The sequence below is a fragment of the Lates calcarifer genome, linkage group LG17 (assembly GCF_001640805.2).
Source record: "Lates calcarifer isolate ASB-BC8 linkage group LG17, TLL_Latcal_v3, whole genome shotgun sequence".
NCBI lineage: Eukaryota > Metazoa > Chordata > Actinopteri > Centropomidae > Lates > Lates calcarifer.
This window is the reverse complement of record NC_066849.1, coordinates 1,089,569-1,109,210: the sequence shown is the minus strand read 5'-3', so window position 1 is coordinate 1,109,210 and position 19,642 is coordinate 1,089,569. Positions and strand designations below refer to the sequence as shown.

The following is a 19,642-nucleotide window of genomic DNA, read 5'->3' as shown; positions in this document are numbered from 1 at the left end:
ATCTGTTTGTCCTTCTCTCTTTCTTTGTCTCAGTCTGAAAAATGATTTGTATATTTGACCCTAAATTATTTATATTTGGAGTTCACACAAATCACATATTCACCTTCCACCATGATCAATTAAGACATTACACAAGACGAGATATAGAACTTGATGGTGCTATTACGAGCAAGAAAGAAACAATGAATGAGGTCAAATATGGATAATGTGTCACTCTCAAATCTTAAATAAAATAAATATGATTAGTTGAAGTAGAAGAAGAATAAATTGTTTCTAGCATTATAAATAAATTAGTAGTGATTGCTCAGTTTGCTCAATCAAATGATTTGGGTTGGACAATTATGAGGGCCTGTTTAGAGAGAGAGAGAGAGAGAGAGAGAGAGAGAGAGAGAGAGAGAGAGTCCATGGAATATATCTCTATTGGGTGGAACCACTAACTGGTTTTAAGGCTGATGCTGATTGGTAATTGTAATACTGAAAGTTGTCTACATTCAAGATTCAATTGAATTATCATTATGCAACACAAGATTACATGATGGAATTGCAGATGTAGTTCCTTTATGCTACTCACAAAAAACAAAAGTTATATAATTGAACAAATAGATAATCAAGTCCTGAAAATAAAAGTAATGTAATGGTGGAGTGTGAAGGATAAATTCAATAGTTTCACAGCCTGAGGAGAGACACTGCTCCAAAGTCTGGTGTTACAGCAGTGGATACTTCTGCATCACCTGCCAGAAGACGGCAGGGTGAACTGCCTGTGGCTGGGGTGGGTGTCATCTTTGAGTATTTTTTGGGCTCTGTGCAGGCACCTCACCTCACCAATACCACTGATGCTTGATAGATGGGTGCTAATGATGTTCTGGGTGGTTTTAATGACCTGCTGCAGAGCCTCCCTGTCCGGAGCCATAGACAAGTTTTACTTTAGTTAGTGATGTTTCCAGTTAGGATGCTCTCCATTGCTCCTCTGTAAAAGTTAACAAGAACTTGGCACAGGAATTTTGCCCTATAACGTTTCTTTAAGAAGTATAGTCATTTCTGAGCTTTCTTTACCAGGATTGAGATGTGGAGCTGATGGAATGAACAGAATGACAGAAAACCAGTTATGTTCATTCCGTCAGCTCCACTGGTGTGAACAGGGTTGTGTGTCTTTGCTTTCTTTTCTCTAAAATCTGCTCCTTGGTGTTGTTGACACTGAGTAGTAGGTTGCTCTCCGTGCATCACTCTGCAAGATTGTTGATTTCCTCAGGGTATGAATTTTCATCATTGTTTGTAATCTCACCCATGATGGTGGTGTCATTTGCAAAATTCATTCTTGTCTGGGAATGCAGTAATGCGTGTACAGCATGAACAATGGGGGTCTTTGCAGTTTAAAATAATCCCTCTATCTGAAGCATTAATATGGTTTAACTCTAAGATGAGAATAGCCAACAAGCCATTCTGCTGGTGCCGGTGAGATAAAGCAGGAATACTGCAATGAAGATGCTCATATGGTTACTTTTGACTATCTATCTAAAGACTATCTCTCTGGCAAATACAGGTTTCTGGAAATATCACCAGCTCAGACATTGTTTCTTTTCAGTGCTATGGTCCCAACCCAATCACTGAAATTCAAAACCATACAAAAGGTCACATACGAGTTGGGTGTGGCTTAAAATGTTCTTTGAAATGTCTTCCAATCTTCCTGATGTGACCGAATATTGGACACAAATATCAATTAAAGTAAATATAAAACATTAATAACTCTGCCAACTCATATGTTTGTTGTATCATGACTGTAGGAGAAATAATAAATGGCCTGAAGATGATAAAAAATCAAAATGCAGACAGTAAGTCTCTCCAAAGTCCTCAGGCATCAGGAATCAGGATGTGGTCCGCAGGCTAACGAGCTCTGACAGTCTCTCATACAGTAAATCACGCGGTTTCTTTGACATTCCTTGGTAAACGGGTTGGAGTTAAGCATATGCAGCTGTATGGCTGTACAAGTATGGTAAGCCCTGATTCGTATCAAAAATACCAGTAAATCAGTTTGTTCGTTTTGAGCCAGCTCTAGTGTATCCCTCAGTATGAGTGAATAGTAAGAGGCTGTCAACAGAGAGAACACATGCCACCTAAAAGCTTGTTTTGCAGTGAAATATAGTCGGGCGATACTGTACCCACTGGAGAGCAGCCCATCCCCTCATCTCTCCTCTACAGTCTACAAGGGGATATCTTATCTGAGCCATTACTACTCAACAGAGCATGGCTCTGCAGTCAAGAAATTAAAAATTAATAAAGTAACAGTTTTCTTTTGTGCAGTCTGCTGAAGAATAAAAAGGGTTCCCTCTGCACACTGAGAGTGATGGAAGGAGGTTGACATGAGATAATCAAAATTCTAAAAAATTGCTGACAGATTGTCCCTGTTTGCAGGAAATTTAATTTATTTATGAGTGAGGCAACAAGAGGCAGCAAGAAAGTTGGTGGTATTTGGTGGAAAATGGGTTTTAAATGTACAGAGAATAGACATCTCAGAATGACATCTGAAGGCACCAGGACACATAAAAATCTGCAGCCTCAGATTTGGGAAGTGCCAAGCCAGAGTGCATTGTCATTATGGCAGTCCACTGTATTTCCCTTCACTACATCATGTACAGATGACACCAGGCTGCTACAGAATAATCACACAGACACTGACGCAAATCAAATGGATCCATGGATCTGCCTGTTTATCTGGAAGAGATAGGATTATGAGAGCTCATTAATACCAAGCATGTAATGTTTTATTCTTGAAATGCATTATATTCCACTTCATCCAGCTCTTCTCCACTTTGTACTGCAGCACCTACAAGAACCGAAATACCAGGCACACTGGATTCACCCACACAGTCGGGGTTAGGGGTTAGGGTTAGGCCAAAGATCTACCATTTTGTGCTTCTTGTTGTGCTTGCTTGATGAAAATATGGTCCCTAAATTATTAGTCTCCCAATATAACATCTGCACATAGCAACTACTGTCAGTAATTTTCTCATGGGTATGTTTAGGCACACATTTACAAACACTGACTGATGACACACTTTGCTTTTTGTGGGCAGTTCCAAATTAGTGCTACAATTTAATCAGTTTCAATTAAAGGTTTTTCCTTTGCTTGTTTCAATGCAAACATAATAAAGCCTGCGATCAGAATCACTTGAAAGCACCTCTAACAAATAAGCCACAGTGATTCAGTTAGAGACTTGCTGTCATCACTGTGGCTTTACTGAAAAGGAAGGCTTTTGTTAGTAAGCAGAATCAAGCACTATGTGACAATGATTACAATTTTAATTGCAAACTAGAAATGGATGTCTTTTGGCTTTTGGCTCTGTTATCAGTTAGTGGAAATGACCCCTTTCACCAATCAAAGATTGCATAAAAAGAGAGGGAGAGTGAGACAGAAAGACTGTGTTAAACACATAGGTCAGTGACTAAGTCCTGATGCTCATCAGCCTTTGAATGTAGATGATTTTTTTTTGTCTTTTTACCCATCATGGTCATGAACCCCAGTTGTAAGGAAAGGTAACAACTGATATATATATATATTTTTTTCTATTGAAAATATTAATAGCATGTGTAATAAAATGACCAATACTGATATATTTTAGCCTGTATCATGTACATGTTTTGTTCAGAGTGTGTTTGGAATTATTGTATAAATTCATCTGAAGAACTTTTCCTGTGCAATCAGGTGATCCTGAGGTTCATAATGTAGGTTAGTGGACCAGATTGCCATCAGGAGGATGATTCATATGGACTTTGGTGCATTTCAACTGGTAGTTAACTTAGTACAGTCCACACTGCTAGTTCAGTTAGGGCTTGTCTTTAACTTGACCAGTGCTTAGGGCTGCTGATGGTTGCTGCTGAGCAAAAATTGTATCCTCCTCTTCTTTGAAGTTTTACATTAGCTCCTGTGCTTGGTGTTATGTTGTCTTTATGGAACACCATGCATTCAGTAGCCCATCATATACCTTAACTAAAACTACACACATTTCTCAGAATTTGTCTCTTCTCTTCACTTTTTTTCACTGAGAACATCATCTGGCCTTACATTAGCAATAACATTCACATATCACTGACTATAAGTCTTAAAATTGTATCAAGACAATTTTTGTTGTCATGATAGTGGAATTTTAAGACAAAATGCTTCTTGTGGCACCTTTCACACAGAAGTTGGTACGGTAGTTATTTAAAAAAAAAAGAAAAAAGAACGTGCTCATAACTCACACTATGTTGTGTTTTCAGAGCCTAATCTGGTCAGAAAACTGTAGCAGCCTGTAGATCTCAATGGAATTTCATGTCTTTATAGATGATGACGTATAATTTTGTTCCTACAGGAGTGATATTTTTATAGTGGTTTACATGCGGTAAGTTTACATTAATAAGGAAGTGGGAATAACACTTTTTTCAGAGATATATTAGACCTATTAGACCCACTAATGGGCACAAGAAATCAATCATTGAACAGTAATCACAAGATTGAACATAGCAGTGTATTTAGCTTTTCCTTTGTCGGAAGGCATGGTGGTACAGTGGTGACTCTAAATTGCCTGTAGATGTGAATGTGAGTGTGAATGGTTGTTTGTCTCTGTATGTCAGCCCTGTGATAGACTGGTGATCTATACAGGGTGTACCCCGCCTCTCACCCAGTGTCAGCTGGGATTGGCTCCAGCCCCTCTGCTACCCATATTCATAGGTAATGAATAATCAATGCTTTTTAATTTCATGTTTCACTTCCTCTGTGAAGTTGAGTTTTACTTAGGTTATGACTCCCTCAGGCCAATTACCCCACAGCAGGAACTATAAGCTTTAACTGACACAATGTCAGATAGAGACAGAACAGAGGGAGAGAAATTAACCCTCTTGTGCATAGCAGTCACTACAGTGGACAGCTACTAAAAAGTAACTTTCTCTTTAATGCATATGTTTCTATGGTGGAACTGCATATCAGCCCGATTCATTTTTACAGTAAGTTCACAATGTTTTATGTTGAGTGCTCAGGCGCATGTAGTCCACTGGATTGGACATGTCAGTAACTTGTCCAAGTTGAACATTTTTTTTCATGTCCCGAGAAGAATAAAAACACTTCATAATTCATGCATCAGAGGGTTAAGGGGGCCAGAGGCAGGAATGTTAAACATGACAAAAAATGCATATCTACGGTGTTCTAGAATACCAAAATACTTACAATAATTTAAATTCATTCTGAACTTCTAGAGATAATACATCAACTTTTGATCTTTGGTGAGTACACAGTCATCATATCAGTTACTTTAAGTATTACTAACAGTGAGCAATTTTACATGTGATGTCAAAAAGTTTGTAACAGTCCTTTTTTATTTGAAAATGGCAACAGCCAATAATGATCTCAGAATGTTAAGTCTACAAAAGTCTGTAAATGTCCATAATATGTTTATGACCAATGTTCAGGGAGGACGCTGCCTGTTTGGTTGATCCACCCACCATGACCCTGCAAAAGATAAGTGGATAAAAAAATGGATGAATGGATGTTAGTGAGTCAAAATGCAGGTGCAATACTGGCCCAGCAGCAAAAAATAACTACTACTTCTGTTTAAGGACCATATCTCTCCCTTCTGTCATATGGAATAGAATAGAATAGAATAGTCTTTATTGTCAATGTACAGTAGGGTACATCGAAATTCTGGGTGCTCCACGCAATAACAGTGCACTGTGAAGAAATATATATAATAAAAATATAATACACAAAAAATACACAAATATACAAAATGTACACAATACAAATAGAGAAATGAGTTTAAATAGAATAGCTAATGACCCTCTGCACAGCCTTCCTGTCCTCAGCTGTGTAGCCTGTGTACCACACACCCAGACAGTATGTCAGTACACTCTCCACAGAGGAGGGAAAGAAGGCTGCTGAGCCTTCTTCACTAGGGCCTTGGTGTTGTGAGTTCAGGAGAGATCGGCCGGGATGTGGGTGCCCAGGAACCTGAAGGTGGTGACAGTTTCCACACGTTCTATATTTATGAGGAGGGGGGTGTGGTCTAGTCTGTGCTTCCTGAAGTCCATGATGAGTTCTTTTGTTTTATGGCCATTCAGTGTCAGGTTGTTAGCTGAGCACCAGAGGGACAGTTTCTCTGCCTCAGCTCTGTATACTGTCTCATCCCCATCAGAGATGAGCCCAACCACGGTGGTATCATCTGCATATTTGATGATGGTGTTGGTTGGGTGGGTTGGAGTACAGTCATAGGTATACAGGGCGTACAGCAGGGGGCTCAGCACACAGCTCTTAGGGGAGCCAGTGCTGAGTGTGAATGTGGAGGAGAGGTGGGGGCTGAGTCTGACAGAGTGTGGGTGGTGTGTGAGTGTTTTATCCAGATGCAGATGGGGAGGGGGATCTGTAGTTGGAGCAGTTTGGTGATTAAAATGTCCAGTTCTCCAGATGACTGAGCATGCTGTGAAGTGTTATAGTGACGGCATCCTCCATGGACCGGTTTGCTCTGTAAACAAACTGGTGGGAGTGGAAGGAGGGAGGAAGGCAGTCCCAGATGTGAGGGCTATGGGTCTGATATGTCTAAGACATTCCTCTCCTGCATGCAGCTTAGTTCTTGTTAGCTGTGCTCACAACCTCAGAAGGTCCAGGTCACTCTCTTTGTCAACAAACATAAGATGACCTGCCACCAGTTCAGTCACCATCACTCACTTTTCCATCATTATTTTTCAAATGATATGTTTTAATTAATTGATATATTTAATGTAGACAAGACTGGATTAATTATGTGCAGTGCATATATCATATCCCTAAAAAAAGACTGATGATTCAGAGTCTAAGTCATGATGTCACGTCAGAGTTAGCCTCTGTTTCTAGCTTCAGTAAGTGCAATCTCTCATGTAACATTTCTTTCATTGGTCTTTCTGAAAAAGTGAAGCGTGTTCCCAGCGGTTACTCTCCATATTCAAAGACAATTTGCCACCCACTAGAGCAGTTGCTCTAAATAAGTGAAATGTTTGCAAATTTAATAAAATTAAAAAAAAAAAGAAAAAAAGATTACCATCACCAGCACTCACCAACACTCTCTTCTAGTGTTGTTTTTTCAATTCTGTAGTTGTGATGTTGACCCCAAATGCCTGAAAATCAGGTGAATATCAGGTTTTCTTTTATAACACACACAACAGTGGCTCTGCTCTGCTGCTGATGACAGGGAAGGTAGTCCTGGCAGCTGGCTGCTCTCCTATAGATATATGTGTATCCATATATGTATGTGTGTGTGTGTGTGTGTGTGTGTGTGTCAATGTGCATGTATTTTTGTGTGACTCAGTGACTCAGACCTCTTACTTGTTTGATTCTGGCACCCAACAACACAGCAAGATAATGTTTTTGCTTAGTTATGTGACCTACTACTCTGAGGTTACTGGCATTTGCCTCCATCTAACACTGTTATCTAATTGTGACAGTGGTCCTAAAAGGATCTATTCAATCAACTGAATCAGACATTACACAGTCTATAGACCCTGTAGCAAATGTCTGGCCATCATATGTCAAAACAGCAGGCTACAACTGGTAACATTATTAGAATTATTAGACCAGCACAACACTGGAAACAAATGAGAACAGTAAATGACAGTGACAGCTGACTTATCATTATAGGAATTGGAATATAAATGAAGAGGATTGGTCCAATCCATTCCAGCCAATCATGGCTTTCATGCTGGTGCACTGGAGGTGGGAGGGTATAGAGGGGAAGTGGGAGCGAGAAAGATGGATGTACTGGCAGACAGACTACCTAAGAGGAAAGTGACAGAGGAAATTAAAGGCTATGATCAGGCCTGGGGGAAGACCTGTGTTAACATTGGTGTGGCTTTCCAGCAGCGGAGGGACCTCTGGGAGCTGAAAGGCCTGAAAACAGACACAGAGGTTTCTCTGTTTCTGCTTGATAGGTCAGTAACATTAGTTTTGTCGTGTCTCACAGAGCCGGTAGGTAAGTATTGTTTTGTCCTGTTTGTTCTCACTGTGATGTTAGTTAGACTATGAGGGAAGCTGTGAGTATATCTGTCGGCAGCTGCTGTGCTAGTTCTGAGAAACTGTCTCTGTCTGCTCTGCTTGTTAGCTTTACTGCATCTAATGTAGCACACAATGTCAGTGCTCTGTATTTTTTCCCTCTGTATTGTGATATTTACCCATAGAACCTTTGTGACCCCTTTATGGACACAAAAACCTGAGAACAAAAGGTGACAGTGGGACAGTGGGATTAATGAGTAATTTGAAATGCTCTGCCAGGTGAAGTTACCTCCTTGTTAGTTAAGATACAAGTGGCACTCACCCATCTTGTAGTTGCTATGATGTGATAGATTGGGCCCTCCTTTACTTTTGCATTTTATTCAGAGTGTTCCAGAGGGGCCTGCACATTTAACTCCCTCATGTGTTAGCTTTCTGTTACTATCTCTTATGTTAGCGGGTCGGTTTTGACCCATGTCTTAAATCCCTTGCACGACTTCTCATGTAGGATTATTAGTTATCTTATACACTGAACCATATTTGCTGCATAGCATAGCACCCTCCTCTCTCCTAGAAGGCCATATCCATCCACCAACTCTGTGGACCCTGGTTCTAGCATGCCAGTCATTCCACTTTTGTCATTATGGATTATTAAGTGACTGATTAACAATTGTAGTGCCCAGAGTTTCCCCAGGGCTCAAAACAAGAACCCTAGACTAAAGTTTCTCTGTTTCCATTTGAAGTGAAAATGATCCAGTTGCATATGATTCAGACACCCTCTCATCAGCTCTGGAATCAGAGGATTTTTTGATTCAGTGGATGAGCATAGCCAGAGAAATGCTGATGAACACCATTCACATTTTGCTCCTCCCATGTTTTACCTACTAATTTGCTGGATGGAGAGTTCAACAGAGTGAGAACAAAGGACAAGCAAGTCCAATGTCCGGGGACGAGGAATCATCAACTACATCGTCACCACCCCTCAACAAGTATTCTATATGAGCGCAGCCACAAAGGACAACAGACACACAAGTCCCTACAATGCTGATGATCTGAAAGCAGTCATCTGTGACCTTGGACCGTTGAACATCTTTTTACATTTTTGCACTTGTACCTGATAATTCTGAAAACATGAAGGTCCCATGGGCACATGTGGGGGAGACCTGCTCTCACATACCAAATATTGGCTGTGCTCCCCATACTCTTAATCTTCTCCTTCAGGACATCATGGTGCTGAAGACAATTGACACACTGCACCAGAGAGCGAAACAAGTAGTGAAATATATATATAATATATCTACTTCTAATGTAGCAATGTCAGCTGCAGGTGTATGCTGTTAACAACTATATTTTAACACAACAGCTGTTGATTCAGATAATCTGATGATGATCACACATATGTGCAACAAAGGATCCATAAGCAAGACCACATCACACATCTGTATCTTACTTAAATTTTGTCCAGTTGCTGGTGGTGGTGCACCTCAGACTCAATTTTAACAGCTCTTGGTACTCAAATAAACAATAAATTATTCTTAACGAAGTGACAAGTTCATCTATCACATCTTCATCATGCAGGGATTCTTGCAGGTATTTCTCAACATTCTTCATGTCCCTGTTGGACAGGAGGAAGAGACCAATTCACAAGTAAAAATAACGGCATCACCAAATACTCATAGTGGCCGCTAGGAGTGTTGAAAACCGTCTTCCACTCGTCCCCCTCCCTTATTCTCACCAGATGGTATGCATTCCTTAAGTCCAGCTTAGTGAACACCTTGGCCCCTTGTAGCAATTTAAATGCAGAGGCGATTAAAGGGAGGGGATATCGGTTCTTAATGGTGATGTCATTCAGGCCTCTGTAGTCAATGTATAAATGAGGCTTGCCGCCAGGGAGGAGTCCACTTACTCCTGCATTACTAGGTGCTCTGGAGCAAACAGGGAATAAAGCCGGCCCTTGGGAGGAGTAGAGCCTGGAAACAGGTCGATAGTACAATCATAAGGACAGTGAGGAGGAAGGGAAGTGGCCCGTGATCGCCGTGGTGGCCGTGGATCTAGGTCATGTGGCAAGTTCCGGGGAAGTTAAATCGCCCTTTAAAGTACCCGACAGGCTGTGGAGATAGGCGTCAAACAGAGCGGCCTGGTTCCTCTCTGCGGCCAAGGTACGGAACTCAATGGAGTAATCGGAGACCAGCCGCTTACCTTGCTGCTTACCTTACCAGAGCTCTGGCTGCTTCCCTGCCTTGGGTGACGTGTTGGAAGATCTGGGTCAGACTTTGTGTGATAAGGGGAAGTGATGCACACATAAGAGAAACGTTCCAGTCAGGAGAGATGAGTGGCACCCTGGGCCTGCAGGGCAGCACGGAAGGGATCCACGTCAGCTGGGTCCATGTCTGGCCAGTTCGTACTGTCAAAACTCAACAGGTTGGACCCAAATGCATGACTCACAGACTCAGTATGCCGGGTTAAGCCAGGTGTTGGCATAAGAGGTTATCACAATATTACAGGCACAAGTACAAAAGAGGGCAGGCAAAGGGCAGGTCACAAAACAAACAAACTACGAAGACAATGCTATAATGCTGGTACAAAGACGAACTGGCACAGAAGGGAGGGAAGGGGGAGCTTAAATAAGACGCAGGTACAACATAGGGCGGGGCAGGTAATCAGGCAGGACGGCAGGACATGAAGTAAACGGTCTAGAACGAGAGACAGGGTTGGGGTTTCACAATAAAACAGAACAAGACACAAAAGGTGGGGGAAAACAGAAAACGTGACCTGCAGCGGGCAGGGGATGTGACACAGGGAAAACACGCAAACTCCACACAGAGAAGATCTTGCTGAAAAGGTTTTCAAACCCAGAACCTTCTTCCATTTAAAAGCAGCCCAGGAAAAACATCTACAAATTCTGAGAGGGTAGAACATCAGTTGAGGGCTTAATACGTAAGAACTATATTTACATTTTTAATGTTTTCTGATGCACTCATTTCCCATGCAAACATAGCTGTGCAATTCACAGACTGTCTCAGTTTTTATCATGTGAGGAACGCAGAAAATATGGTATTCTAAAAAAAAAAAAATATACAGATTGGGCATTTAAATTTAATACACAACATGGGGTTTTTGATATTAGTTTAGCTGTACTTAAGTTTAAATCTGTGTTGTCTGCACTGTCACTGCAGCACCTTGGTGTCAAGTACAGAGCAGCATTTCCCTTAATATTGGAGAGTTTTGATGACATACGCTGAAGATGCACCCCAGGCTACTGATGACCAGGAGTGTGTTTTTGGTATTGATCAATAAGCTTATCTGATGATGATGATGAGGCCAGCTGAAACGATGTGTGAAAATGGTCAGGATACTGCCAAAGTCATGGTCCTTAAAGAAGTTAGAAATGATGAGAATATCTCATGTAGTTTTCTGGCTTTGTAGGCGTTGTGTCTTTGCTGTTATTTCAGACCCATGGACAGCACTGTTTATTGTGTGTAGGTGTAGATCAATAGGAAGACAGAAGACGCCACTCAGCTTGGTTTTGTCATGTTGTTTTTTGAGGCTGTAAATAGAACTGTTGGCCCTAAGTCCATTTTCCCTCATTTTAGCAGTGTATGGACAAAAGGGAAATGACAGGGAAGCAAAAGAACAGTAAGTGAGGGGTGGGGTGGGGGTTAAGGGCAGGTTCATGTTAAAGTAAGGGGAAACACAAATCAGTTTCTAAAACAATGCTTAATGGTAAATTTGATGTTAGGAGGTGATTGGTTGGAATGAAAACCTGTAAACTGTTGGCTGTGGCTGTCTATGACACATATTTGGGCAACCTACCAACCTTCATCACAGCGTAAGATATTATATTACAGCCAGTAAGTTGAACTATGTATTATTAAAGACATAGTCCAGCCTGCTCGCCATGAGTACTGGTATTGCAAGGTTGTAAGGTTCTTAACATTTGCAAAATGTTTGATGGAGCAATATATAACATTTTGGCAAGTGGTGGGGCAGGGTCTTGGAATTGTCCAGTCTGCAGCCTCTATACAAGTGTGCCTCTATACTAGCTTGTGGGTAATGACAACCTGTGCGCAATCCACACCTGAGTCTAGTTTCAGTCATTCAATTCTTTGCAAGACTGTAACTGTCATCATCAGTCATTATTAATCACCTGTGGTTCAACTGCCTAATTTCCTGAAAAACCTATAAAATCTGTAGCTTGTCTTCATTGTCATTTTATTGAGTGAATATATTCATTAATCCAAGACAAAGACAAAGCTGTGTTTAAGAAAGGCTAAAGTGTCCAAGGTAAATTAGCAAGAATTATTAACTAACAACCAAAAAAACTTGTCAACCTGAGAAGGCAGGTAGTTCTTAAAAATGCCAAGACACAGGTGTGTTTCTAAGGTATGAAGTTTGAATGTAGGACAGATTCAAAAATGCCACATTCGATTCTATTCATAAAAACACTTCAAACCTTCTAAAATTTACTCTCCTCACACTCTCCTCAACAACGTGAGCAATACAGTCTGAGAATTGCAACATGGAGTCGATGACAATACAGCACACCATCTCTAAATTTCCAAAAAATTACTCCTCGCCCACCCTTTGTCAATTAACATAAGAGAGTTAAACCTGCAGGAATTCTAGCCATTTTATTGAATAGCAATAAAACCATTAAAAACAAATGTATTGGATACAGATCTAACATTTAGCAATCCAAATATCCAAGGTGCTTTCAAGGTTTACAAAGTTATGTAAATGTGAAATTACAGTTTTTGATGTTTAATACATTTGCAAAAATCTCTGCATGTTTTCACAATAAGATCTGCAAATCTGTTACTTGCCCTGACTGCCTGCCTTTGTCATATAAACTTTGCTTTTACTCTTCACCTGTTCTGCCTGTGAGTTGCAGTTTTGAGTCCACCCCCTGTGTTACTGAGCTTTTACATTTGTACACTTGTACTAAAACTTTTGTCCTCCATCCTTATAAGAGGCTGAGCATTTATTGGCTTTCCAATGAAACACAACAGATTTCCATTTAGCAGTTTTACAAATTAAAGCTTTTCCTTATCAACAACTTTTCGGTCACACTTCAACAACATCCTTCAGACCTCAAAACACTCACTGCCATTCTATAATTAACACTGGATTCACACACAGCAGTTGTGCTTCAAGCACTGCTTTACATTTCTAGCAACAGGACAACCTCAGTTTCAACTTGGTAATGAATGGCTCTGTAGCCTCAGGCTATGCAGCAAAGCTAATGCTATGCTAGAAAGCTGTACTGTTCCCAATGCTAAATATGAATCTGTGAATATGATCAGGCAGAATGTTTTTTCTTCAGTTCTTTTCTCCCCAAAGTGATGCTATTATTATTCCCAAGAGGACAGTATGCTTTCTTTTATCAGGGTCTGTTTTAGTCTAAAATGTTGTGTGTCCTACATTATGAAAATTCTTCAACCAATACAAAATTAAACAGACATAGAATAGAGAGAAATATGCATTTACACTTTACATGGTTCCAAACTAATCAGTATTCCTATACAGCACATTATTCAACATTTGATGTTAATAAAAAATATATTTAATATAAAATATGGATCTTCTGATCCTTCTGAGCCCCGAGAAGCTTCTGCTTTCATAGACAGCTTCACATCAAAATCCTGGAATAATAGTTTGATATCATAACTGCTCAAATACTGTTTGGTTTCCTTTTCACCTTCTATGTATATACGCACATACAGTATGTACCAATATACTGAAGTGAGTAAATCCTTCTCGTTCTTCTCTCTTGAATTTCAAAGTCAATTCATTTTCCCTTTCACTTCACATGGAGGCTCACGGTTCAAGACAATGAAGCATATACAGCCGGAGTAAAGATTAAAATAAGAATAAAATACACATTTTTAAAAAGCACCTAATATCTACAGTGCTAACTCTAGTGCAGTGTCATTGCTTGTCAGTCAGAGATTGGGATTTAAATCCTGGAGACGACAAGCCTCCAGTAATGGTCCCCTGGCTTAGATCACTAATGCTACCTCTGAACACAAGCAAGAACATCTACTAATCAACTAAAGCCACACCGGCTCAGACAATGTCTTTGTCAGATGTTGGAGGACCAGGACATGCTGATGAGACGTAGGCCACTGGAACATGACAGACAAGGAGAGTTGTTACATGCAACGTACTGTATGTGGGAACTATGGATGAGCAGAAGACCAACATCCATACTGACCACATAGCAGCTGGTAGCCCTGTGCTCTAACATCAACAGAAGGAAACTACTATCAAAGCTGGAGATCAAGAGACCCCAGCACAATGGGAACACAACTGAGCGGCATGGAGATACTGAGCTGACGCTGACACAGGAGGGCAGTGTTAAAGGACTAGATGACACGACACCACCGGTCATTCCAGCTGCATCCACTGAGCTGAGGAAAATTGAGAGAGCGCATCCCATGGATGGACAGTCTAGAAGGACGTTAGTCAGCTAAGAGAGCTGCAGAAGGGTGTTGTGAGAGACAGCTTGTGGATGGAGAATAAGCTCAAACAAGATGCCCATAAGTCAGGCTCTTAATTACATATATATATTAAGACATTTGGGGGGCAATGGGAAAAAGGGAAAACATTAGCTTTAAAACCTTATCAATGGACAGAAGCTGTCCAGTGTTTTCTCTGAGTCTGAGTTCCTACTTTCTCTTTGTGTCTCTCACTCTCTTCTTTTTCAACATGGCATTCTTTCTGTTCATTTCTCTCTCTGTCCGCTGCTCTTTTTCTCTCTCTCCTGTATTCAGTGTCACTGTCTGACACCTCACTCATTTCCTGCCAAAGTATATTAAAAATAATTTAATAAAATGATCACACCTTCTCTATTTTTTCTTTGTATTTGAGTTTAGATAATTTGGATTTGAATTATAGAAATGCACCTCAAACAATATGTAACATAAACAATAATACTATTTAATAACACTATAATTATGCTAGGTTTGCGTTGTTAAATTGCATCTATAAGTTCTGCTCTAATTACCAAAGAGCATGTATCTCTATGGTCATTAGGCTGAAATGGTTTGAATGTGATCGGGTCAGTTTGTATTTGTGGTGAACAGCACACAGACGTAATGATGGTCCTGTACCTGCTCTTCCTCTCTCGTCTCCCTCACCTAATTTAGCCAGTTATTTCATAACAGACACATGAGGGATGGCAGGTTAAGTCATCCCCCTTCATTCCCCCTCAAATCACCTACTTCTCATAAGGTACTACTACTGAGCAGTCTTTGTAGTGTGGTGGGAGCATTATCCTATTCAGCTGTCAATGGTTTTAATGTTATGGCTGATCGGTGTATATATAAATTTGACTCAGTATCTCTCATAAAAATATCTGTGGGGAGTGTGTGGTCAGAGTTTAGAGGCCAAACTATGTTCAGCTACTGTGGTTAATCATTTTAAACATGAGTTGTCTGATTGAACTGTTGATACTGAATGTGTCACTGCCAGTGTATTTCATTCCACCAACATATCCAGTCTTACATTAAAATATTTGCTGCAGCAACTACTAGGTACTCACCTTGGTTAAGATTAAAATGAATGTGGTGTTTCTCTGAAGTACTCTTTGTTTGGCATACAACTGTACAAGCTATTGCAATCCTTCTATAACTTACACATTTTCCACTTTCAATATCAATTTCTTCATGTTACAATTTTGTAATGTCTGTGGTTCTCAGTCTTGTTGGCTTGTGATGCCCTCAGATGGTGCTGTGCCTATGTGTGAGCCCTCGAAGGTTGATATATGAATGAGACAAAGCCAACCAAAGAGACATGTCTCCTTCACCACTTGTAGTTTTTTTTTTAAACAACTATATTAATAATATTTTATTTGTTTAATATTTTGTATTAGTTTCACTTAGTGTCTGCTTTGTTCCTGAGTGAACTGTTTGTTTTAATAAAGTCAAAGCTGTTAGAAACCAGGTTTATGTATAAAGTTTGACTTCTGCTCAGCGCAGGACTCGAACCTCTTTAGCAGCCCTGTATCTTTTAAAACCAGATTATCTTATATTTATACTGTTGTCTCATTAAATAAAGAAAGAAAGATCATTTCACACTCGGCAATACGCTACAAAAGGCTTGGACGTCACTGACAGCCTTTACTTCGCTCAGTAGTTCCGGAAACCACCGAACATGGCCGACAACTCCCGAGGGTGTATACGGACGGTGTTGGGGATGCTGCTCTGTCAGAGAGGAGCCACCGCGAACGATCAGGAGGCAGACGGATAACGCTGTCTCACCAGGAACACTGAGGGAGGAAAACAGTCCCAGCAGCTGAACTGAGGATTTACCTGACACTCCGCAGGGAGCCTTTTTTTCCCGTTCACCTCGGAGGATTAGAGCAAGTGCTGTGGGACAGAAGGAACTGGGAGACTCTTTCCTCAACTGTGTGTAATCGGGGGGGACTCTGTGCTCTTCTTGCCTTCAGCATCTCTCCGAAATGCAGACGTCCAGGGAACCCTATGAAATGGTGAGTTCAGACACGGTGTTTTAGAACTGTTTTTCCGTCTGAAGTGTGGGAGATGCAGCGCTGTGTGCTTACATGTGTGCAGCTGGAGGAGCGTCCTGCAGACTGGACGCGCTGCACGCAGGGCTGAATCACACATATTCACACAAGTCCGTCAACACTCACTCACATCCGACTTTGCACCCTGACAGAGTATTGACGCCCAACGCCATTCAAATGAATACTGCACGAATCAGTTCTTTGTCCGAAAGATTACATACATCAACAAAAAAGAAACTTTTATCGGCGAATTTTGTCATCAGCTTTTTCTTGCAGATGCTGAAACTGTTACAGAAGCGCAGTCTGCATTTATTCAAACGTGCTCTTCAGTGAAATACAAGTTAAGAAGTTTATCAAGATGAGTCAGAAGCTGACTTGTTTAACTCTGACAGCCTACAGGAAACAATGACTCACTTATGCATCGGGAATCTTTCCAAGTCAAAGCACCAGCCCGTGTCCTTCTATATGAAAAGGCATCTTTGGATCAGTGCTGTGCAACACAGCGTCACTTGCATAACGCCTTTGCATTGTCTCCATCAGGTATTAGTTTCAGTGCAAGCCTTCGATAAATCTCAGCATCTGCTCACACTCTGCGATCAGTCTGAGTCCGCTCTGACGCCTGGGACATGATAAGGATCTTTTAAAAAAAGATCTCGCTTGTTTGATGCATTTGTTGAACATGTGTGTGAGTGTGTATGTGTGTGTATGATCCGTAGTCCGAATTTTCATTCTGCAAGGTTTTTTTTTTTTTTTTTTTTTTACAGGGTCATTTATGATTTAGTACTAACACCAACACGTTAGGTCTATATCGTGTAATCAACACTATGGCTATGTAACCAAATTACATCACTTGTATCAGTATTCAACTCTGGACTGGAGATCCAGTCAGAGCTCTGTCGTGTTGTCTGTGTGGCAGCTCATGTGTTCGCCAGCTTATAATTAACCAGTTATAGGACACGGCGTGACTCAGTATCCAGTGCTTCATTCTTCAGGCAGTTCTCCAAAGGGAGAATAGCAGGGTGTCCTTTTCATGCTCCGAATTCCAAAATCCTTGAGGACTGAACAAGGCAGAGAAAGAAGAGGAGAAAGAGGAGTGCATCGCTTTGTGTGACACAGTGAGAAGTGGCCGTCACCTCACCTGGATTTGACAGATCCCTAATTAGGCTGGATGGAGAATAGAGAAGACTAGTTTTAGGCGGAGTGAAAGAGTGCAACAGATGGAGGGAAGACGAGTGAGGGCAGTGAGGCTGGAGAGGAGGTGGAGTCACGGAGGCAAGATGTAGACAGGTGGAGAGAGTGTTTTCTGTTCTGCATGTTGGCAATCTACCATGGTGAGTACATCAGCAAGCAAGCACCCTGAATGTATGACGGAGAGCTGTGTGTGTGTGTGTGTGTGTGTGTGTGTGTGTGTTGCTCTGCTCATTTTAATGAAGGCTGCATGAGAGGACATCATTGACTTAACGCCTTCCCTAGCTCCTCACCCTAACCTAAAGTCTTACCCCTCAATCAGGCCTTTGACGTTGTGAGGACTGGCCAAAATGTCCTCTATGGTTGTCCACACAACCATAGAAACACATGTACACAGCTGCTGCTGTCTGCCAGTCAGTCATTATTAATTTGACCTGGCTCTTTCACATAAATCAGTGCACCAGTATTTTTCACCAGGAACAACTAACTGGATAACCCCAAGACCTTACTGTCACGTAACTAGCTCACAGAAATGTCTTTTATTTGTTATTTTGTACCATTATCTTAATATCTGAACAGCTTGATCAAGAACTGGGGCAAAATGCCCTTATTCACAGAATAGTGTCTGTAAATCCCAGTATTCTGTCAGATTCACCAGCAAAAAGGCAACAACAATATCACAAAGGTACAAACATACTATGTTGTGGTATAATTGATTTTTTTGTTGAGTATATCATGACATTGTGTTTTTGATGAACTTTACCACCAGTCACATCAGCATCACAACATGTAGTCTTCCAATTACGGGCATAAAATCTGAGTCACTTACATCTTAGTTAAACTTAAATTCCCAACAGGATGCAACCTGACACACCAATTCTACTATGGACACAGTGATATGATAAATATTATCATATCAAATCAAATAGAGATAGATAAACACCGAGTACACAGTTATCATACAAGGATTCTTTATATGAAATAAAAGCCACATGCAGAGCAGCTGCTGGTCACTGGCATTTGTTATAATCCACTTCAAGACAGCGTCGCAGTTAAGTCTATGGATTATCCCCGAGTGCAGTTACTTTGTGTCTGGAGAGAAGATTTTGCTGTTGAATTTTCAAAATGTCATTTTTCAGTCAAACAAAACTCCATCCACCACCCCTGTAATGAGGTGGAGGCAGACAGAAGTCTACATCTACATCTGTCTATGCACCACAAGAACTAGGAGACAAAATGTGTGTTTTTTAAATCATTTTTTTCATCTGAATGAATCAATAATACACTGATTGATTTGTCATATGTTTGCATACATGCCTATTTCACTTGAAGCTTCACTGTAAACAGTAGGCCATTAATATGTGCAAACAGTAGTACAAATTAATGTGATTTTTCATTGAACTTTTCCTTTAAGCCTTTACACCTCTGATCTCCTGTACAAAGAGAATATGCCATGTTTATTTTCCAGGTTCTCTTGCTGAAGCAGATGTGTTTGATAGATATTGGTTATTGACTGCAGACAGGTTCTGACTGAAAACTTGTGCTTCTTTGTCTTGATCACAGTTCCATCTGAGGCTCTGGCTGCTGGTATCACAGCTGTATGTGGGCTGGCTTCTCTCCATCTCTGCTTACACTCAGCCATCCTCTCCACTTTGATAAATAGTGTGTAATTTCAGGGATGAACAAGCATGAAAACATATGGATGGAGAGGGCTGCTGTATTTTGGCATTCTGTATATACAGCATTTTCATCCAGGATAGAGTTTGCACACTGAGACAAGAGGCATACAGAACTCTGAAGGCTGGGGCTAGATAGTGGCTGCCTTACTGGAGTTTTGAGGCCAATACCCATAACTGACAATAATACAAATCTGATAGCAATATATCAGCAATATTCTTTTTTATTATCTCAACACAAACTTTTCTCTTTCCAGCTCAAATGTG

The 19,642-nt window shown here is 40.7% G+C and overlaps 2 protein-coding genes across 7 annotated transcripts in view; one reads left to right on the top strand and one right to left on the bottom strand.

Moving 5' to 3' along the window:
- The window catches only part of LOC108896971 (putative hydroxypyruvate isomerase), a 139,170-nt gene that overhangs the window by 84,237 nt on the left and 35,291 nt on the right, over positions 1-19,642 (bottom strand). The gene's annotated exons all lie outside the window — the stretch shown is intronic.
- ptprfa (protein tyrosine phosphatase receptor type Fa) overlaps positions 16,145-19,642 on the top strand; it is a 344,522-nt gene continuing 341,024 nt past the window's right edge. For 2 of the 3 annotated variants that reach the window (XM_051077207.1, XM_051077194.1), the window contains exon 1: positions 16,145-16,475. The gene's annotated coding sequence lies outside the window, so the exon portion shown is untranslated. Of the gene's footprint in view, positions 16,476-16,505; positions 17,843-19,642 lie in introns of those variants that run through there. The other variant, XM_051077198.1, reaches the window with a different exon arrangement.